This window comes from Prionailurus bengalensis, chromosome B2, assembly GCF_016509475.1.
Source record: "Prionailurus bengalensis isolate Pbe53 chromosome B2, Fcat_Pben_1.1_paternal_pri, whole genome shotgun sequence".
NCBI lineage: Eukaryota > Metazoa > Chordata > Mammalia > Carnivora > Felidae > Prionailurus > Prionailurus bengalensis.
Genome location: NC_057349.1, coordinates 110,430,299 through 110,451,376, shown reverse-complemented (window position 1 = coordinate 110,451,376; position 21,078 = coordinate 110,430,299). Strand labels below are relative to the sequence as shown.

Here is a 21,078-nt window from a genome sequence, read left to right as displayed (position 1 = left end):
CACACAATTGTTTCAGATTTGGGCTGGGTATTTCGAGGCCTTCCATTAACCAGCTGTGTAACCCAGAAAGTCATTTCACCTCTCACAGCATTGTTTTTTGTTGTTTTTATTTTTTGTTTTGTTTTGTTTTTCATTTGCAAGTTAATTCTTCATTGTGATTTGCCTGGGAAAGTCCTAGTTTATTTACATTTTCCTGACTTCCCATCCAGCTTAGTTTTTGTCATTTTCAAAAGGTCTCAGTGTTGACAACATAGTAGGACGTAAGTTAGTATGATGCTTTCTCCTAACTCATCCAGCAATAACATCCTGTCATCCATGAGCCTGATTTAGGAGTAAGGGAGGCCACTAGATATGAATAGCAGATGTCTTATCAAGGAAAATAAAAATTTCACCACGGAGGACAGAGATAGAATTATCTGTAACTACAAAGATGTCAAAAACAGTGTTGTGAAAAGCAGTGTGAAGTTAGTTTTGTAAATTTTAAAAACACAAACCAGGACTAAATATTGAAGTGGTTGCATAAATATGTGAGTAAAAGTATAAAATGGATTGGAACAATAGACACTAATACATAGATGCTTCTGAAAGGAGGTTTAATGAATTATAGCTTTTTATTTCTTTAAAAAGAAAGATGAAGCAAATATAAAATAAAATGATAATTCTGAGAGATAGGAGTTGATTTTATTCTTTGTTGATTTTATTCTCTGCCTTGTTTAAATGTCTCAATATAGAAATTACAGAACATGCACTACTGAAACAAAAGAAGACGGAGCTAATCAAAGCCAGGCCTGGAAAAGTAAACATATAGAAATGGCTTGGTAATTGCAGCTGGTAAGCATAACCTGCAGTCAACCAGTCTGCTGAGCTGGTGTTACAGGCAATCACTAATTGCTTTATTGGTTCCTGTTGGCATAACCTGGCTCTAGTGCAACCACCTGAAGTTCCTCCGGCCTTCTTATGGTTGAATCGAACTATTCAATGGTTGATACCAACTACATGACTGAAACACAGGAACTGATTGCAACACAGGTACTTAGTGACAAACAAAGCCCCAGCGACTTTCAAAGTCATCCAACATGCATAAGCAGGCTCTCTTTGAACAGGTCATAGCACATTTTCCAAGATCCTTTTTGATTTCACTGGCATAGGTTGACAATATAGGTCCCTCAGCATAATTCAAAGAGCTAGAGACTGAGCTAAAAAAGGAATCTTTCTAGCTTCTAAGAAGAGATAAATACTAAGCAAATGCTAACAAAATGGAACAACTGACCCAATGTGTTTTGTAATGTTGTATGTGCTTATTATTGCTCACTGCACATTTCAGAAAGATTTTGTTTTTATAAATCCCAGGATAGGGCAAGAGGGACTTTCTACAACAGTGGGAATCATTTTTACTTGCTGGATGGTTTAAGGCAGTCCAAGTGTTCCCAGGATAAGACTCTAGGTCCCCATTATAACACTACCAGTTACCAACTGTCCTATTATAGGCTAAACATTTTTAATCTGTTGACTTATACTCATTTTATTCAATTCTCAGTGCAGTCCTAGGAGACATATGCTATTACTATCCCCATTTCTCTGATGTTGGAATGAGGGCTTGCAGATGGGAAATTTGGCCAAGGTCTAGGAGTTAATTGCAAAGCTGGTGGGCCTGATTTCAAAGCAGCCATAGAGTCTCTCACTGTATTGTCTTCAGGGGAGCCCCTACTGTATCAACGATCTCAATAACAGATCATAGAACTCTTATCCTCAGAGAGAAGTTAACTACCGGGGCGCCTGGGTGGCTCAGTAGGTTAAGTGGCCAACTTCGGCTCAGGTCATGATCTCACGGTCAGTGAGTTCAAGCCCCGCGTCGGGCTCTGTGCTAACAGCTCAGAGCCTGGAGCCTGTCTCAGATTCTGTGTCTCCCTCTCTCTGACCCTCCCCTGTTCATGCTCTGTCTCTCTCTGTCTCAAAAATAAATAAACGTTAAAAAAAATTTTTTTTTAAAAAAGAAGTTAACTGCCAACCCTCCGTCCCCAGGCTCTTACCATCCCATAAATTAATTCCTTGTGCCACATTCTTTCCTAATGGTACCAATCTTCTGAAACCATTTCAATTACCAGAAATAGCTTATTACCATTTCAGGTAGCTATTTCTTTGATTAAATAAAAACAGGTCTTCCTCTGATTCCCATCCACTCAACCTATTCCTTCTTAATCATATAGAACAGATGATATTCCTCACGTAATTGAAGAAAGTTAGCATGTCATCCACAGGACCTCCCCAAACTACTAAATGTCAGCCGCTCCTTATATGGCTCTCTTTAGGGTCTCCTCAGATTCTGGCAGTTCACAAACCCTGGAGAATTGCAAAGTGTCTTCAGCTCTGTATCCTCAGTGCTCACAACAGTGCCTGGCACAGGCTAAATGGGGTAAGTGCTCAATAAATAATTAATGAGAAAATGAGTTTTGCAAACTCTACAAACAATAAAAGACTAGTATTTTGATCACTAACAATTAGTGCTTTCCTCCCCTTTACAGGGGTGTCTGTTTGTTCTGCTCTTTTGTTTGTTGTTTATTTGTTTTGTTGCCCATTTTTCTCTCCAGAACTGACTGCTTCACAAACAGTTTTCTAACAATCTGCAAAGATGACAGTCCGGCTAGCATGAAATCAACAAGATTGATTTCTTTATCTTTAGGGTTGTACTTGTTCAGTTTTGTTACTCTTATTTAACACAAAATGGCTAAGCCTCTCTTTTGCTTTTATTATGGGAAGAGAATATTCTAGGGGTACCTGAGTGGCTCAGGAGGTTAAAGCGTCTGACTTCAGCTCAGGTCATGATCTCACAATTTGTGAGTTCAAGCCCCACACAGTGCTGTCTGCTGTCAGCGCAGAGCCTGCTTCAGATCCTCTGTCGTCACCCTCTCTCTCTGCCCCTCTCCCACTTGTGCTCTCTTTCTGTCTCTCTCAAAATAAATAAATAAACTCTTTAAAAAAAAGAAAGAAAACATTCTATACATTCCTTTTGGCTATCTCCAGGCCTTTTTCTGAGGATGGTCAACAATATATACATACTAAGTGTATATGAACAAAAAAATGTATGTTTTAATCAATATTTTTTTAGCAGGGGTATTAGAGCTAGGGACTAAGCTGGATTAATCTTTTTTTTTTCTTTTTCTTTCTTTTTTCTTTTAAGATTCAGACATTTCTAGGCATGCATCATGAGCCAGCAGGAGAAATCTGCCAAGGACATAACTTCATAAGTACCTAAAATTTTTTATAGGAAGGACACTGATAATGGCTGTTAGCCAATCCCCAGCACCAAGACCTCTAAGACAAAAAGCCACCTATTAATAGTTCTGGCCCATGCATAAGAGAAGGAGAAAACTCTTTAGAGTTGGTAGATAAAAAGAGTTAAAAAAGCAAACCTGATCCAAGAGCAATGGTCAAGTTAGAAAGAAGGGGAAAGGTGGATGAATGCAGAACATTGGGCAATTTGACCCTGGAGTCAAAAGGCCACCACAGATGGAGAAGAGGCAGAGGTTGGGGGGGGGGGGGTCCACGTCAGTTGAGGGACCACCATGGAAAGGCATGCAGCAGGGGCAGTGACCTCAGGAGGAATAGCAGTGGCCAAGAATCAACACATTGACCAAAGACACTGAGAAGGACTGAATGAGAACAGAAAAAAGATTAGGAGGTTCATGGGTCTGCTGGTTACTCTTTCTCATGAGATATTTGGGGCTCAGAGTTTAGCAACTTTTCTAATAGGGTCCAAGATAGAATATTACTGTTTTGTTAGTGTTAATGTGAATTGTCATAGTGCAAGCTGATATTACCTGGGATATTTAAAATAAAATCAAACTTTTTTCCTTTATTTCTTTGTCCATTGATGACAATGAATTTTGCTTTCCCATTTGTTCTAGGGCTCCAGCATTGAAGGAGCGAAGCTACTCTAGAGGGAGATGAAGAAAACAACCTTTCTTGTACTATGCTCTACAATAAAACAGGAAATACTTCTCTCCAAATTTGATCATCATGACATTCCTCTGCAATTATCCACTATGACATAATCCAAGACAGGAAACTGGAATGATTTCATTTTTATTAGAGATAACATTTTAACTCATTATACAAATTCAAACATTACTCAATCATATTGTCAATAACTTCTATTGAAATGAAATGTTTTGGAATATGTAAGAATTATAAAACTGTCTACCTGAAATTCCTTACTTTCTTGGATAGTTTAACTCAAATTTCATTGACCTTTTTAGGTGGAATAATCCTAATTTCTCTGTCACTATTTGGTCATTTCTAGAGTCCAATCTTTATTTTTAGCTAAGACATACTATATATTCACTCTACAAAATGTCTGTAATGCTTTGTGCCTACAGCAGGTGCAATACCAAATGACTACTATGCCAGAATGGGCTCTGCTTTATTAAGCCTTCAGAGAGCGGTGTATTTGGAATATTAGTCAGAACTTGCTGATTTATTAATTCCCAAAAAATCAAGAAAAAATAATTTTCAAATTTTACATTATTAGGCATGCTGCTTGAATCTTTTTTCTCCTTATATGTACAGAAGTTTTAATATGTTCATTTTCAATTCTATAAAGCTTCAATTATGGTTTCTGCCCTTGATGTCATATTAGACAAGATTATAAAAGTATTCACCAATCCATTTTCTTCTAGTCATGTCTCACTGTTCTTTCTTCTTTAATTTGATAGATATTTGTATCTTGTGTGAATAGAAGATCCAAATTTACAGGATTTCCTAACATTAACCAATTATTGGAATTGTGTTCATGTAATAGTCAGTATTTTCTCCCCTAACATGAAATGCTGTCTTTATTATACATTACCTTTATGTGCTTAAATTTCTTTGGGGAATTTTCAAGCTGACTTAGTTCCTCTAAGTCTCTGTTTTAGTAAAATTACTATATCATCTTAGTAATGGTAACTTTATAATATTTTTTAATACTTGGAAATAAAATTCCTTCCTTATTATTCTTTCTCAAAAATGTGCTTTCCCAGGCTGCCCCTTCTTTCACATGAATTTTAATAATCATTTTGCCAACATATTCCTAAAAATCTGTTTTTATTTTGTTTTCATTTTATTTTATTTACTTATTTATTTTTGAGACAGTGTGTGAGCAGGGGAGGGACAGAGAGAGAGGGAGACAGAGAATCTGCAGCAGGCTCCACGTTGTCAGTGTGTGGGGCTTGAAGTCAGGAACTGTGAGCTCATGACCAGAGCAGAAGTAGGACACTCAATGGACTGAGCCATTCAGGCACCCCAAAATCTGTGTTTTTAAGTGGAATTGCATTGACTTTATAAATTTTGGGGGGGAAGCCAACACCATTACAACATTTGCTATTCTCATCCAGGAATACGGTATAAATCTCCATTACGGCTAATCTTATTTTGTGTTTCTCAATAAAATATTATTGTCTTCATTTAAGCCTTACACATTTAAGCCTTAATTTCTTACACAGTTTACTCATAGATATACAATATTTTATTGCTATTATAAATGAGATTTCCTCATCACGTTTTAGCTGTTATCGAAAAGTCAATGGATTTATTCACATTTATCTTTTGTATGGCAAGTTAACAGTTTCTTATTCTAATAGTTCTTCAGTTAATTTTCTGGTATTTTTCATAAAAAATATAATCATTTTTAAGTGAAAAAGATGTCACCTCTTTTCTAATGATTAAAACCTTTGAGAATCAGCATACCATATAGTTTGACATTAAAGACACATGAGTTAAACTGCTTGAGTTCTAATCACTAATTAGCTGTGTGACCTTGGCCAAGTTACTTAGTTTCTCTGGGCCTCAGCTTCTTGATTTATAAAATGAAGATGATAATAGTTCGTATCCTAGGATTGTGGTGAAAATTAAATGAGTTAATATTTGTAAAGTATTTAGAACAGTTTCTAGCATATATAATTAAAGTTTTAAAAATGTTAGTCTTTTAAAAAATTTGTTGTATTGGCTAGAATTTATAGAATGATGTTAATTATAAATGATGAAATTGAGCACCCAGTAAGCCTCTAACATTTTGTTTTCTTGAAATTGCTTTTTCACAGTTTAATAATATCTCCCTATTCCTAAGTTACTCTGTTGTATATATGTGTTTTTTCTTAAGAGAAACAGAGTTGCATTTTAACAAATGTTATTTGGAATTCTATTAAGAAATAAGAAGTAGGAGTTTTATTCTTTAGTCTATTACTATAAAATTATTTTAATAAATTTCCCAATATTGAACCACTTGTACATTCCTAGAATAAACATCATTTATTGTATTATTCTATTTTGTTGATTCCTACATTCCTATGTCCAGTATTTCAATGAATTTCTGTGATTCTTTTTTGTCTTACTTTTACTAGTGTTTGGGGGGGGATTTAGAGTTATGCTTTTTTTATTAAATGAATCAGAAAAGTGTTCATCTCTTTTGTAGAGTTCATAGAATATGAGATAAAGTGTTCGGGAAAAATGTGTATTTTCGACCACCGATTATAAATACCTGATGAAAACAAGATACTTTACTCATCTAAACAGAATATTTTAGCTCCTGCCAAATCTTGCTATCCAAGCTGGTCAAGAGCATAGGCTTAAACATCAGACAAAATTAGGCTCAAATCCTAACTTCACCACCCACTGGCTAAATGTGTGCACTTGGCAAGGTGCATTTTTATCACAGAGAAAAACATTCTTTCCTTACCTTCCTCACATGGAGTTTTTGTGAGGATTACAGAAGATTATCTTTATAAATCACTATATACTCCACCTACAATAAAGACTCAATAAATTATTTTGTTAGTCTTAATTTTCCTTAAATACAAAATTAATGTTTACAATTTTACTTGCTATTTTTTCTTAGTATGGAGATTTTGTTTATTTATAGGGAAAGATAAGTGCTTTTGATAAAACTATTGGTATGAAATTGTTTCATAATAAAAGGTATATTTCAATTAAGACGTGTTACTCTCTGCAGTCATAAATTTAAAAGTTGACATGAAAGTAAAAATGCTCCAATAACACATGAAAATGAACGTATTGCCACTGTCTCCATGAAACTACTGTGGGTCATTAAAAAAAGTTGTACTGGTTTTGAGAAAACCAGGCAACGAGCCTAAACCAAATTTAATGTCTTCCACTCTTTCCTGTTCCCTTGGAGCTTTTTGTTCTCATGGGAATCTGAGAGTGGGAGGAGAATGTTAGAACCTTCACACAGGCTGACGCTTACTCCATGTTTTCTGATCTGCCATCTGAAGTGCAAGGGTGGGGGCAGGCCTCTCTCTTTGGCTGGGAGAACACAGCACTAAAACAGTGAAGTGGCCTCAAATATAAGTCCTACCAATGTAATAGAATTTTCGTGAAATATTAAGATTGCAACGTGAATGTAGCCTCATTTTTAAAGGACACAATAGGTGAATAAAAGCATACACAGATATAAATATATGTGATATATATTCTATATATACATATGAGTATATACAGAGATCTGTATATATTCATATTCACCTACACAAATGGGTATCATGTATATATATGTGTATATACATATATAATTATTATCATATATACGTTATTTGTAAATATGAAATACATGGTATATATGGATATATAGACACATATCACCGGCACAAAGAAATCTGTTTCTCAAAAAAGAGTATTTCACATTTTTTCCACCAATCAGTATCATCAAGAAATATTTACTTGGGGGCACCTGGGTGGCTCAGTCAGTTAAGCATCTGGCTCTTGGCTCAGCTCAGGTCATGATCTCACAGTTAGTGAGTTCGAGCCCTGTGTCAGGCTCTGCCTTTCTTTCTCCCTCTACCCCTCCTGCACACACTCTCTCTCAAAATAAATAAATAAACTTTAAAAAAAAGAAATATTTGCTTGTATTTACTATGGTCTCTGAGGAGATTAGAATTGACCTGATAGACCTAGTGAGTTTCTCTTCTGTTTTAAAGACTATAAATTTTAAACATTATTTTGGTAAGCTGACTTCCTCTGCTAAGAACAACTTAAACAAGCACAACTAAGAATGTAAATATCAAGCTAGGCTCAGCCTCTGTACTAATCACTGGTCTCCGGCAAACACAAGATGAAAATGTCAATCTCGAATTCTCAGCATGCGTTATTTGCTATTAATCTGACATTAACAATAGATTCTACCAAGCTTCGATTAAACTGTATTGACTTTTTTTTCTAAAATAAAGACTACCACTGCACCTTTTCTTTGCTGTCCTCTGGCTTTATAGCAACAAAGATATTTTTAGGGACATCCTCAATAGCAGGATCAATGGATCAAAAGTGTACCTACTTCTATCTTTTCTGCCCTGTGTGGCCTCAATAACTTGATGGTTTCCAGCTTCCCCCAGATTTCTCTTGATCAAGTGCCTTTCAGTATACACGTGACCCCTGAAGGAAACAAAGGGGGAAAAAGATTTATTAAGATTAACATCTCTCATTCCTTGTCTATTTTGGAAAAGAACACATGGTTCCTTCGGCAATAACATTGTCTAACTTAACAACAAAATGCTGCACAGTTTTAAAACAACATTCATTGTTATTTTTCCATTCCTCATCCTGATTTTTTTTTTAATACTCTTCTGATTTATAGCAGGAACAGGATAAATTTCCTTGAGTAAGCAGCTCAATACTCCCTTATAAATGAGGAGTGTGTTTCTTATTATTATTTGGTTCACTGTTCAAACTCATCAGTTGTGTTCTGAGCAATCTTTCTTCAGTTTTGCTTCTAAGACTGTGTAACATGAGCAGTCACACACATTCTTACTGAATAGTGAAATCACCTATATAGCAAGATATATACTTTTCTTCAGCTCTCCAAATTTCCAATGAAAATAGATTCACTAGATGAGTGACAACCTTTCTTAAATGTGTGATTTTAAAAGCACCAAATCCCTGCAGCAATCCATATTTGAATTCCAACGCCAAGAAGCAAAGACATTGTTTTCCCCATAATATTTGGAATTATGGAAGATAAAATGAACCCAGTAAAATTTAGTCTACACCTAATGCCTCCATATCAAGAAGTAGCTTGAAAATTTGCTGTGAATAGGCATCTGATCCACTTGCTAGGTTTTCCTATTCACACTCTTTTAAGTATTTACATATCAAAAGCCCCTATTTTAAAACTAATTGTACAGAAAACAAATTGGTTATTTTCACTCCTACATATATTCCTGACAGAGGTGGCTGAACCCAGGTCCCCTTTCACTGGGGCCATCTACATATTTGAGCATGTGGTAAATGTTTTGTTGTCCTAGATGAGAGCACCATGTTTCATGTTAGGGAGATTACCTGTTCCTTTTTCTACAAAGTGTGGGGCCAGTATTGTCAATATTCCTATGTTTATATGTGCTGTCTAACTTTACGAGGGTTATTCAGAGCAGGAAAGAGTCCAGAGCTGTCTGCTGTTTTCTTCTCACCCCTCTTCCCCATAAACCACCAAACTCTGTCTATTTCAGGCTCAGAATGTTCCTCAGCTCACTCTTCCAATTCCATTACCATATGCCCACATCTTCCTCCACCCCATCAGTTCTTTCAGATGTTACAACATCGCTCAGTAGGCTCCCTGGTTCGACGCAAGCCTTTTCCAGTCCATATTCCACACACCATTCATGTTGGGACACTAACTGAACTTTTAATTTGTATAAAACCCAAGAATTATACATAGCGGAAATGTTTAACCATTATTCTCAAATGAAGTAACTTGTTCCCCAAATGCCAACAGCATTATGCTAGCCATCTTTTAAGGTAGTTTTCAAATAATTTCATTACTCTTCTTTTTCCTTTGCTTCTCATATTTCCTCACAGCTTACAAGTAATCCAGCACAAGAAAGTCCAAGGGCATTGTAATAAAGGGCAGAAACAGTGATCTTAGTTCTAGTTCCAGTTCATCCAGTTCATCCATTTATCACCTGTTGACTTTGAGGAGTCATCTCCTTTCTTGTTAGGTAAATGGCAGAGCTTTGTTTATCAAATGGGGATGGAAATATTTATCTTGCTTATCTCTATAGGCTGTTCTGGGAATCAAGGGTGATCACATACAATAAAATACCAAATATGCAATACTATTATTACCCTCCCCGAAGAACTGCAACAATAAAAAATGTGCTTCTTGTGTGTTAACTCTAGATTCAGATTGGGATCCTAGAAAAGGTAGCTGTGATCACACTTTTAAGTCTTGCAGCTTCCTTCTGGGACTATGATGCTCTAAAGGGTTTTGTTTGGGCTTCCAAAGTGGGGGAAAACACCAAAGGAATCATACTCTAACATATTTGGATTTCTAAGACGTGCTGAATCTAAAGAGGAAAGAAAAGGAAAAGGGGCTCAAAACCGTGACAAATTTTAATTGGCTAAAACTACCATAACTGAAATAATCCAACTGTCATTTATGGCACAAATGTTAGTGCAGTCTCCTAAAAACTCAGATAATTACTCCATACATTACTGGACACTTTCAGATACGAAATATGTGCCTATTCTCTATCATTCTGTTGTAGGTTTTAACTGGAGAATGTGGAATGTGTATAACAGGATGACTTTGTTTTGCTTCTAAAGAGAAAATACAAAATATCAACCCAAGTATCATTTCATATATAAACAGCATCGTAGCCTCAGTTCAAGGAAGTGTATATTTTAGACTTAAAAAAAAGGATGGGGGGATATATTTGAACTCATGCATCTAAACAAACTAAAGAAAGTGTAGAAATTAAGTAAAGCAAGAGAAGGGCAGAGTGATAGGAATAAAGACCACAGCTATATTTTCTTAAAATTGGGTGAAATGAATGTTAATCAGAGTTCACAAAGTCTAAATTCTCCTTTGAGTTGCATAGATACAACCAAGTAAATAAAATAACTCTCAGTGAAGTATAATTGTATTTGAAATTATTGTCACATATTAAGAAGGATCTGGAAGTTTGTTTGTTTATTCATTTAGATGCTCAAAATCAATACTTACTGAGTACCTTCCATACATGAGACTTTGCACAAGATGTGATAAGATGTACTGGTTTGAACCTGTTGGCCATATTGGGCTAGAAACAAATGCCAAAAGAATTGTACCAACAGCCCACATGGAAACCACCCTGCTCCTCTGCCTACAATGTACATCATCTTTTGCTCTCAATTAGCAGTATCTAGGCCATCCTTAAGGGATCCCAACTCAAATGCTGCTTCCCTTGTAAAGCTCTTTGGAATTGCTCCAGTTTGAGACTAATCATAATCCCTGCCACTAAATCACTTTGTTCATAACTCTCCGATGCACTAATCATGGCAGCTATGCCTTACGGCTCTGTGTGTAACAATCTTCCTTAGCAGCCTGTGAACATCTTGAACGGCAATGTTTTATTCATCCATCCATGGGACTTAGCACGACATACTGTAAGTACTCAGGTAGTGATTACTGAATAGAAAGTTCATACATCTTTACTTGCAGGAGCAAAAGATGTATCATAACTTTAAAACCAAGATTTGCAAATGTTTTATGTTCACTTTTGCTCTATGCGTTTCTTTAAAAAATGAATTTATGCCATGAATTTATACTTTGGTGGAAATATGGAAAACTCATGTATTCATCTATAAAAGTCTTCACAGTAAAATTAGCATTATTCTATTCAAATTCTTCTATGTGTTCTTGTTTCTTTCTCGTTAACTCAACCTATTCTCTCCTATTTTTCCTACTATATATGCTTGATTTCTATGACAGTTTTTAAACCAACTAGCCAAATCCTTGACAACTACTATATTTTCAAAAGTTTTGGTAGCTATTGCACATACATAAAATTGTAAATAACCTGTTTCATTCATTCAGTCAGTCAGTCAGTCAGAAAACAGTGTTGTCTACCACAAGGTAGACACCATGGAGGAAACACAGACCGTTTCAGGAGACAGAAGGTTACAGCTAGAGTAGTTGATAAGAAATACATATAAATGACCAAAATCAAAATTCAACCTAAATGTCACATTTCTACTTTATCTGAAATTATTAATTAAAAAGTTTTTGAATGAAATCTTAGTAGCTGAAAAATGAATTAAGAGGAACTGATGAAAATGACAAAGAATCAGATATATTCATGTTTCCCATGCAGTTAATACAAATAGTTAAACAGCCAGCTGTCTTCTTAGATTCAAGTCAATATCGTAAACATGTGTAATAGGCAAAGTAAAAACAAGTTTTCTAATTAAAAATGTAATGCCAGCATTGTATAACTGCCTTTATTATAGGAATTTGGCAAACTTGACCAACTTTGTCCTAAAAATATTGACAAACTTTGGTCCCATAATTCCACTGTCAAATTCCCTTGACCTGTCAGGTCCTCTGGATAATTCTCTTTTTACTTTGCTGTCGGTGTTGCTGCTGCTGCTGGGACAGAAATGAGACAAAGAGGTTTTAACATTTAATAAACACGTGTTCTGTGTCATGAGCCTTGCTAGACACTTAGCATTTTCCTCCATTTAATCATCACAATTAATCTACTACATAGCAGACTTTTTTCAAAGCTCAGAGATGGTGAGATACCTCCCTAAGGTCACATACCTAATACGTCACAGAGACAGAATTCAAATTCAGATCTGACTCTAAAGCCTATGATTAATCCACTATGCATCATGATGCCTCACAATATTCTTGAGACTACTGACCTAGCTTCTATATATAACTTTTTCCCTATATTATTTTTCTTTTATGACTAAACAATAGTTATTGTTTTGCTTCAAAGCTCTAGGAAATACCAATTTTTTGGAGGATTGATTCAAAAATAATTCACTTATTCATTTCCTCTCATTTTTCTTTTAACCACTTCCCATTCCTGCATATCTCATACCAAAGAGAAACAACTTTAATGCTAACTGCTGCTGAATTTATTTTTCATGTTCACAGAATTTAGGTGGATGGAAAGAAGCATAATTTAAAAAGCCCCCTGCTATAGAGTATAGGCCCAAAGAATAAAATAAAATAGGCAAACTTAGTTTGCACTCTCTTGCATTATATCATTAAAACCCAAAACAAGTCTGTTGTGAATACTGACTGGGTTGTCCTCATGAAATAATATGGTACTTAAAGAATTCTGTAATGACTGAGAGCACAGATTCTAAAGACATACTTTCTGATTATAAATCTGTACTGTGTACATTTGATCTCATTACTTAATCTTTCTGGGCAGGCCTAGATTTCCCCAAATGTAAAATATCCTTAATAATAGCACCTATCACATACAGTTGTTGCGAGGGTTAAATGACACATGTACTTAATTGAAGTCATATAGAAAAATTCCCAGTACATACTGTGCTTAATGTTTTAGATTTATTAATATTCTTTTTTTAATTAAAAAAAATTTTTTGTGTTTACTTATTTTTGAGAGAGAGAGAAACAGAGACAGAGGGAGACAGTATAAGCAGGAGAGGGGCAGAGAGAGGGAGACACAGAATCTGAAGCAGGCTCCAGGCTCTGAGCTGTCAGCACAGAGCCCGATGCAGGGCTCAAACCCATGGACTGTGAGATCATGACCTGAGCTGAAGTCAGACGCTTAACAGACTCAGCCACTCAGGTGCCTCTAGATTTATTAATATTCTTATATAACAAAAATAAGTAGAATGCTCCTACCAATGATGCATATGATAAAAACAGCAAAATGATCATGATCACTCTTTTTTTTTTTTTAACGTTTTTATTTATTTTTGGGACAGAGAGAGACAGAGCATGAACGGGGGAGGGGCAGAGAGAGAGGGAGACACAGAATCGGAAACAGGCTCCAGGCTCCGAGCCATCAGCCCAGAGCCATCAGCCCAGAGCCCGACGCGGGGCTCGAACTCACGGACCGCGAGATCGTGACCTGGCTGAAGTCGGACGCTTAACCGACTGCGCCACCCAGGCGCCCCATCATGATCACTCTTAAGTGGTAAGCAGCTATAAATAAGGCATCTTAGAAAAACATTTAAATTTTCTATTACTATTGATATATATATCCAAGTAGTCCTCTAAACTGAATGGCTTAGACATATTAGCGAGTGTGCATGCATGGGTGTAAAACAAAAATCTGTGTGAAATTTTTGAGAGGAATTTTTAAGCTTTTAAGTTTTTTTTTTTTGTTTTTTTTTTGTTTTTGTAAAGAATATAGTTCCCTCAAGGAATATAGACCCTAATGCAACAGAGAAGCTTTCCCTTTGTACTCACAGCAGCAGGCAAACAGTTAAAGCCCAAGGCCAGAAATACTAGATGAAAACAAAGTGGGAGGAAAGGAAATCAGGTTCCTATCACTTCTCTCTTGCTGGTCAGTGTTAATTATTTCTCAAATCTGACGGCTGCACGTTCCTCTGCTTCACACTTTAGCCTCTGATGCAACTATGTGTTATTCCAAGATATTGAAAGAGCTCAATTTTGGCCTTTAAAACGTGCGCCTGGATCTTCAGGAGAAGCCATTGCTCAACACAGGCAACTTTCAATCCTAAAAGCAAAATTCAGCCTTCTTACAAAAGCTGATTAGTCTTGACATTTTATCGACTCTCCTGAAGAGCCATTTACGGACTGTGTCAAATATTAAAAATAAAATAAGATGTGGGCCTGGTGAAATTATCTTCTGATTTGACCAAACCAGAATTAACTTGCTGATTTTTCTCAAATGTACATACTTGTTTTGGCTAAATAAAGTTAATAGGGAAAGTTACATATTCCATGAGGCATAAAGAAAAAATTACTTTCCATTACCCAGAAACCTTACCTTGCAAACTAAGCCTGAAGGAGAAAGAAACTGGAATGAACGTAGTTGAATGAGAATTTTAGCTGCGACAGCTACCTGACTTGCTCCCAGTTCATGTTTAATTAAATTTACATCAATAATTCCATAAATTGCTTGCTGGTCATAGAACATAAGTTATCATCTTTGATCCTAAGGTCAAATACTTACTGCTAACAACCCTTGTGCCTCTGAGGGAGGCTTGGCCTCCTGCCAAACTGTACTGCTTCATCCAAGGGGGCAGGCCCACTACCGTAACACCTCATGGGGGATGATGCACCACCATGGCCCCTTGGTTGCTCGGCAACAACCCCTAATGACTGCTCCTCTGGGACTGCTAGGCAACAGCACTGAGTCCCCCCCAACCAACCCCAGCTGCTCCCAGTGCACTGCTTCTCAAGAGGGCCAGGTTAACAGGAGGCCAGGGGCCCTAAGTGACTAATCACATAATCTATACACATTTCTCAGAATGCTCTCCAACTGTCACTAAATAGAAATCAGTGCAGAGCTAGGTCCTACCCTGAAGGGTACTCTTGAATGTATCCTTAATTTAAACTCTATCCTTGGATCTTTAGAGAAGCAGACAGAAAACTAATGCATCAGAGCCAGAATCTGTGGCCAAAAAAGTCTATTTTAAAAAGCACACACACATAAAGGAGGTCATTCTTTTTTCAATCAGATTTAAAATGTGACTTTCAAAGCTTTCATAATTTCAAAGAACTTTGCTATTTAGATAGTGCCTGTTAACAGACCAAAAAAATGGGGAAAATATAAGAACTTTATAAGCCTATTCCTGAAATGTTTTAACACATAACTCTATTTAAGTATAGCAATGTCAAGGAAAGACCTTCAATTCTTGTCAATAGTTAAACCTACATTTACATACTCAGTTTCAATGTATCAGTTCTATATTCAACAAATCTAAATTAGTCATATTTTTCCATTTATATCCGACCTACCTCTTAGGACAAAGGCAACGACTCAATCAACCAATCTAAAAACTTGCTCACACATCAGAACATGAGTACAGCCTTGCCCCTATCTTCCTCACTGTCCCTTACCTCTCTGTTGTGCAGGAAGAGGCAGGTGCCTTGGGAAACATGGGCTTGCAGCCAGTATACCATAGTACAAATAAGATTCTGCTACTCCACTACTTTAAAACCACCAGTCAAGTCCAAGCTATTTAGCATGGCATGGAAGGCACTTCTGAATCTACTTCCCATCAAACTTCCAGCCACACCTGCTGGGTCCACTATGTGATTTAATTATAGTTCCCTAAACACACTACACACTTTAGGTCTCTTTCCTCTTCCTAGGACACATTCCCCTTTGCCTGGCAAACTATTGGTTATCTGTCAAGATTTAGCAATAACATCACCTCCTCTGAGAAACTGTCCCTGATTTTAGAACTACATATAACTACCTCTGAGCATCTCCACAACTGATTCATACTACTGTGATGGCATTAGTCACCTAGTTTTACGATTATTTACCTACTCAACATTAACCCCATGTTGTTCAAGGGCTAGAACCTTATTCTGTTCAACCTGGTTTCCTCGGTGCCTGGCATATTCCTTAGCATTAAGGAGGTGTTTATACTATATTTAATAATGATTACAAAATAATGTGCCTAGACAAAATTGTAAAATACATGTGGATAAGGCATTTTTAACCTCTTAATTAAGCAGGGATGGGTAGTAAAGCAATTTACTAAAAAATAAAATGAAAACTAATCTCCTGAATTTGGGGCTGCTCTCTCTGTAAACTATGATGAATCATTCTGAGCAAATAAGTAGATAGCTCTGCCGTGATACAACCCATCCAGTATTATGGCTAAAATAAACACATTGCCTGCACCCCTTTTGTTATAACTATAATAACATCAAACTCAAGGGAGCTACATGGTCTGGTAACCAAATCACTAAAAGCTAGTCTGGAGCTGGTAATAGGGAAGATACGTTCCCTTTCAGTTTAGCAACTCTTAGAAGAGCTTTTGGGGGCACCTAGGTGGCTCAGATGGTTAAGCGTCCAACCTTGGCTCAGGTCATGATCTCACAGTTTGTGGGTTCGAACCCCATGTTGGGCTCTGTGCTAACAGGTCAGAGCTTGGAACCTGTTTCAGATTCTGTGTTTCTCTCTCTCTCTCTGCCCCTCCCCTGCTTGTGCGCTCTCTCTCACTCACTTGCTCTCTCACTCTCTCTCTGTCAAAAATAAATAAATAAACATTAAAAAAAAGTTTTTGAATCTTGGTGTAAGTAAAATAGAGAAGAGAGTATAAAAGAAACTAAATAACTAAACACCAATAAAGCAAGAAAACATTTTAATTTTAAAGTTTCCTAAATAATAATTTGCAAAATTTTATTTATTCAACATCTGTCTCCCTCAAAATACTAATTTAAGAAATAGGAACATGACCAAACAAAACACAAAAGCCCACAAATGTTGCAACAAAGTGTAATATCTCAAAGCTGTTCAACCTTGCCTCACCACCTCAGGAGCTACAAATACAGGCCTCCATTTTTTAATATAACAATACTTTTATGATTTTTTTTTTTAATTTTTTTTTCAACGTTTATTTATTTTTGGGACAGAGAGAGACAGAGCATGAACGGGGGAGGGGCAGAGAGAGAGGGAGACACAGAATCGGAAACAGGCTCCAGGCTCTGAGCCATCAGCCCAGAGCCTGACGCGGGGCTCGAACTCACGGACCGCGAGATCGTGACCTGGCTGAAGTCGGACGCTTAACCGACTGCGCCACCCAGGCGCCCCAAATGATTTTTTTATAATAAGTGCACATATATGTTTATGTAAACATATTACCAAATACTTTGATATTAGCAGTAATATGACTATCTAGGTTAATCCATCCAATACAAACTCTAATCAATGGAAATCTGAATTGTGCGCCTATCTGTTAAACTCAGAGAGAATTCTTAGTCTATTAAGAGCCTGTGGGTCCCATATACAGCTAAGGCTGTGTGCTTCCTCAGGTAGGAAACCTGTATCCTTGGAAGTATTAGACTGTGTGCCAGAAGGTACTCACAACCACGTGATAAATTTTGAATATCAAAGCAGTCTTACTTGATAGTATATATATTACAGAATATTTATATTAATTAAAACAAAAGAGGGGCACCTGGGTGGCTCAGTCGGTTGAACGACTGGCTTTGGCTCAGGTCATGATCTCACGGTTTGTGAGTTCAAGCCCCGCGTCAGGCTCTGTGCTGACAGCTCAGAGCCTGGAGCCTGCTTTGGATTCTGTGTCTCCCTCTCTTTCTCTGCCCCTGCCCCACTCATGCTCTGTCTCTCTCTGTCTCAGAAATAAACATTAAAAAAAATTAAAAAAAAAAAAAAGAAACACGTTATAAATTAGAATGCAGGGGCACCTGGGTGGCTCAGTTGGTTAAGTGTTGGACTTCAGCTCCAGTCATCATCTCACCATTGTGAGTTCAAGCCCTGCATGGGGCTCTGCACAGACAGTGCTGAGTGGGCTTTGTATCCTGTCTCCTTCTCTCTGCCCCGCCACCACTCATGCATGTGCTCTCTCAAAATAAATAAATAAACTTTTTAAAAAATTGTTAAAAAGAAGTAGAATGCAAAATTTATACTTACTTGTAAGATGAATATAAAATTTCATTGAAACTTTGCACTTTTCTATGGAGCACTTAAGTTATACCCTAGATTTCTGGGAATTTTTTGGTGGAAAAGAGGGAGAACAATTTGACCACAGCATAACAGAGTAGGACCATCATTTCCTCCATTCTGGATAAGACACTGCTATTGATACAACTTAAAAATACACTACTTTTGTTTGACAAGCACTTCACAATACCAATTCATATTGAATTGCCATAAACCAAAAATTTTTAAACCAATTCTACAAATAACCATTTTTTCACTGTCTGGTTTCTTTTAAAAATGCATGCCACTCTTATATTTATCCTCATCTAAACAACCTGTCAAAATAATTTTTGACTCATAGAGTACCACACTGATTATATGACTCCCTACTCAAAAACTTTCAAGAATGCAAATTAGCTACAAATTTAAGTCCAAAGTTTTCATGCCAGCATATAAAATTCTTCACCACAGGGACGCCTGGGTGCCTCAGTCAGTTAAGCATACAACTTCTGCTCAGGTCATGCTCTCTCGGCCTGTGGGGTGGAGCCCCGAGTCGGGCTCTGTGCTGACAGCTCAGAGCCTGGAGCCTGCTTCAGATTCTGTGTCTCCCTCTCTCTCTGCCCCTCTTCTGCTCATGCTGTATCTGTCTCTGTCTCTCTCCCTCTCAAAAATAAACATTTAAAAAAATTAAAATTCTTCACTACAGCTCCAATGTATCTTTCTACCCAGTCCCTAAAATTCTTTTTTAATTTTTTTTTAATTTTATTTGACAGGGAGAGAGAGAGAGAGCACAAACAGGGGAAAAGGAGAGAGAGAGAGAGAAAGAGAGACAGAGACAGAGACAGAGAATCTTAAGCAGGCTCTGTGCTCAGCACAGAGCCTGACTCAGGGCTTTCAGGGCTCCATCCCACAACCCTGGGATTGTGACCTGAGCCGAAATCAAGAGTCAGATAATTAACCAACTGAGCCACCCAGGCAACCCTCAATTTTGTTTTTTTAAAGTTCCACATATGCAAAGGATTTTATAATTAATGGTGGAAATATAGGTAGAGCCTATTTTCTTCTTAATATAATTCTGAAACTTCTTGATTTTTCACTGCAATGTAAATTATCTCAGAAACACTTCAAAAATTTTAAAGTTAAAACTTAGTGGTATTTTAAGTGGCAAATATTACGGGCTCTGGAAAGAAAATATAGAATAACTCATGACAGTGTAACAAGGCAGAGTTGACAAAAAAGATAAGATTGAGTAAGAATCTGTGATTCTTGGTGAAGAATTTACAATAGCAAGCACATATGGTTCTTGAAAAAACTGAATTCTACATTTGAACGTTGCTAATATTTAAAGCAATGTATTTTAATGGATTGGGTATGTTTTTCTTTTGCTTTCTCATTTCTCAAATCAATGATTACCACAGGGTGCAGCAAAATTAGAATGTACTCTTTTGGTAAAATGGAAAATTATCTGTTTCATACCCTTGAGATTTGAAAGTTTATCTAACCAAAAACTGTCTTACGGGTTACTTTACATATGAAGGAAAAATGCTGGTTTTTTAAAAATTTGCAATAGTATACAAACTGTATAACATCATTACATCAATATAAAAATATAACCCTACAAACATACAAAAATTGGAAGATACTCAGTATTGAATATTAAAACTAATATTAAAAAATCTTTAAATGTTCTTGTGTGATGGCTTTATGATAAAAATACCTGAAAGAAGTTGACAAAGTAAACCTTTAACAATATTTCTGTAAGACAATTTGAGATATTTTCAGATAAAGCCTAAATTATTGTTATTATACAAAATCCTTATTTCATTAATAAAATCCATATTTCAAGTGGCTCATACTGAGATAAAACAACAAAGTAAAGAAGTGAACCCTTTGACTATTAAGACCAATAATAATTATTGATAAATAATATAAAAAGTTTTCAACAAATTAGGATAAATTAAGATACTTTATTTAAAGTGTTGGTAAAAATAAACATCTATGAGTAAAAAAGTGCTTTGTTTCGGGGCGCCTGGTTGGCTCAGTCGGTTAAGCAGCCGACTTCGGCTCAGGTCATGATCTCACAGGTCCGTGAGTTCGAGCCCCGCGTCGGGCTCTGTGCTGACAGCTCAGAGGCTGGAGCCTGCTTCAGATTCTGTGTCTCCCTCTCTCTCTGACCCTCCCTCATTCATGCTCTGTCTCTCCCTGTCTCAAAAATAAATAAACATTAAAAAAAAAAAAATTAAAAAAAAAGTGCTTTGTTTCTCCCCAAACTAGAACCCAAAACATGGACTCCTCAGAGTTGGAACAACTTATGCTGGATTTTACTTGAAGCTTAATACTTTTTGGCAAAATTCCACAGACATCTCAGGGAACTGACCCAGATCTACCCTGTGAGGAAAATATGTCTCACATCCCCTGACAACCTGCTCCCACTCCTCCTTGAGGCAAACAAATAAAAATTATACCCCCCATGTTGTAGACTGGTCCCATTTCTGCACTGTCAAATCCAAGTGGTACAAATTAATGGAAAACCCGAAATGACCTGGTTTAAACCAAACCTAGTTCAGTGGGTATATGACTTGGACTATTTCAGGATACAGTGGGTGCATTGCCCAAGTGAACACATTGCTTTTTTTGTAACCATCTTTACAACTAATACTGAGCACAGGGCATGTGTCATGCTCAGCAGCGACTGTTCAGA

General features: G+C 36.7%; 1 protein-coding gene across 2 annotated transcripts in view; it reads right to left on the bottom strand.

Annotated features, from left to right (window-relative positions):
- The window catches only part of PKIB (cAMP-dependent protein kinase inhibitor beta), a 152,102-nt gene that overhangs the window by 76,946 nt on the left and 54,078 nt on the right, over window positions 1–21,078 (bottom strand). The window contains exon 2 of one of the 2 annotated variants that reach the window (XM_043592232.1): window positions 8,321–8,418. The exons of the other annotated variant lie outside the window; for it this stretch is intronic. The gene's annotated coding sequence lies outside the window, so the exon portion shown is untranslated. The remainder of the gene's footprint in view (window positions 1–8,320; window positions 8,419–21,078) is intronic. 2 annotated transcript variants of the gene reach the window in all.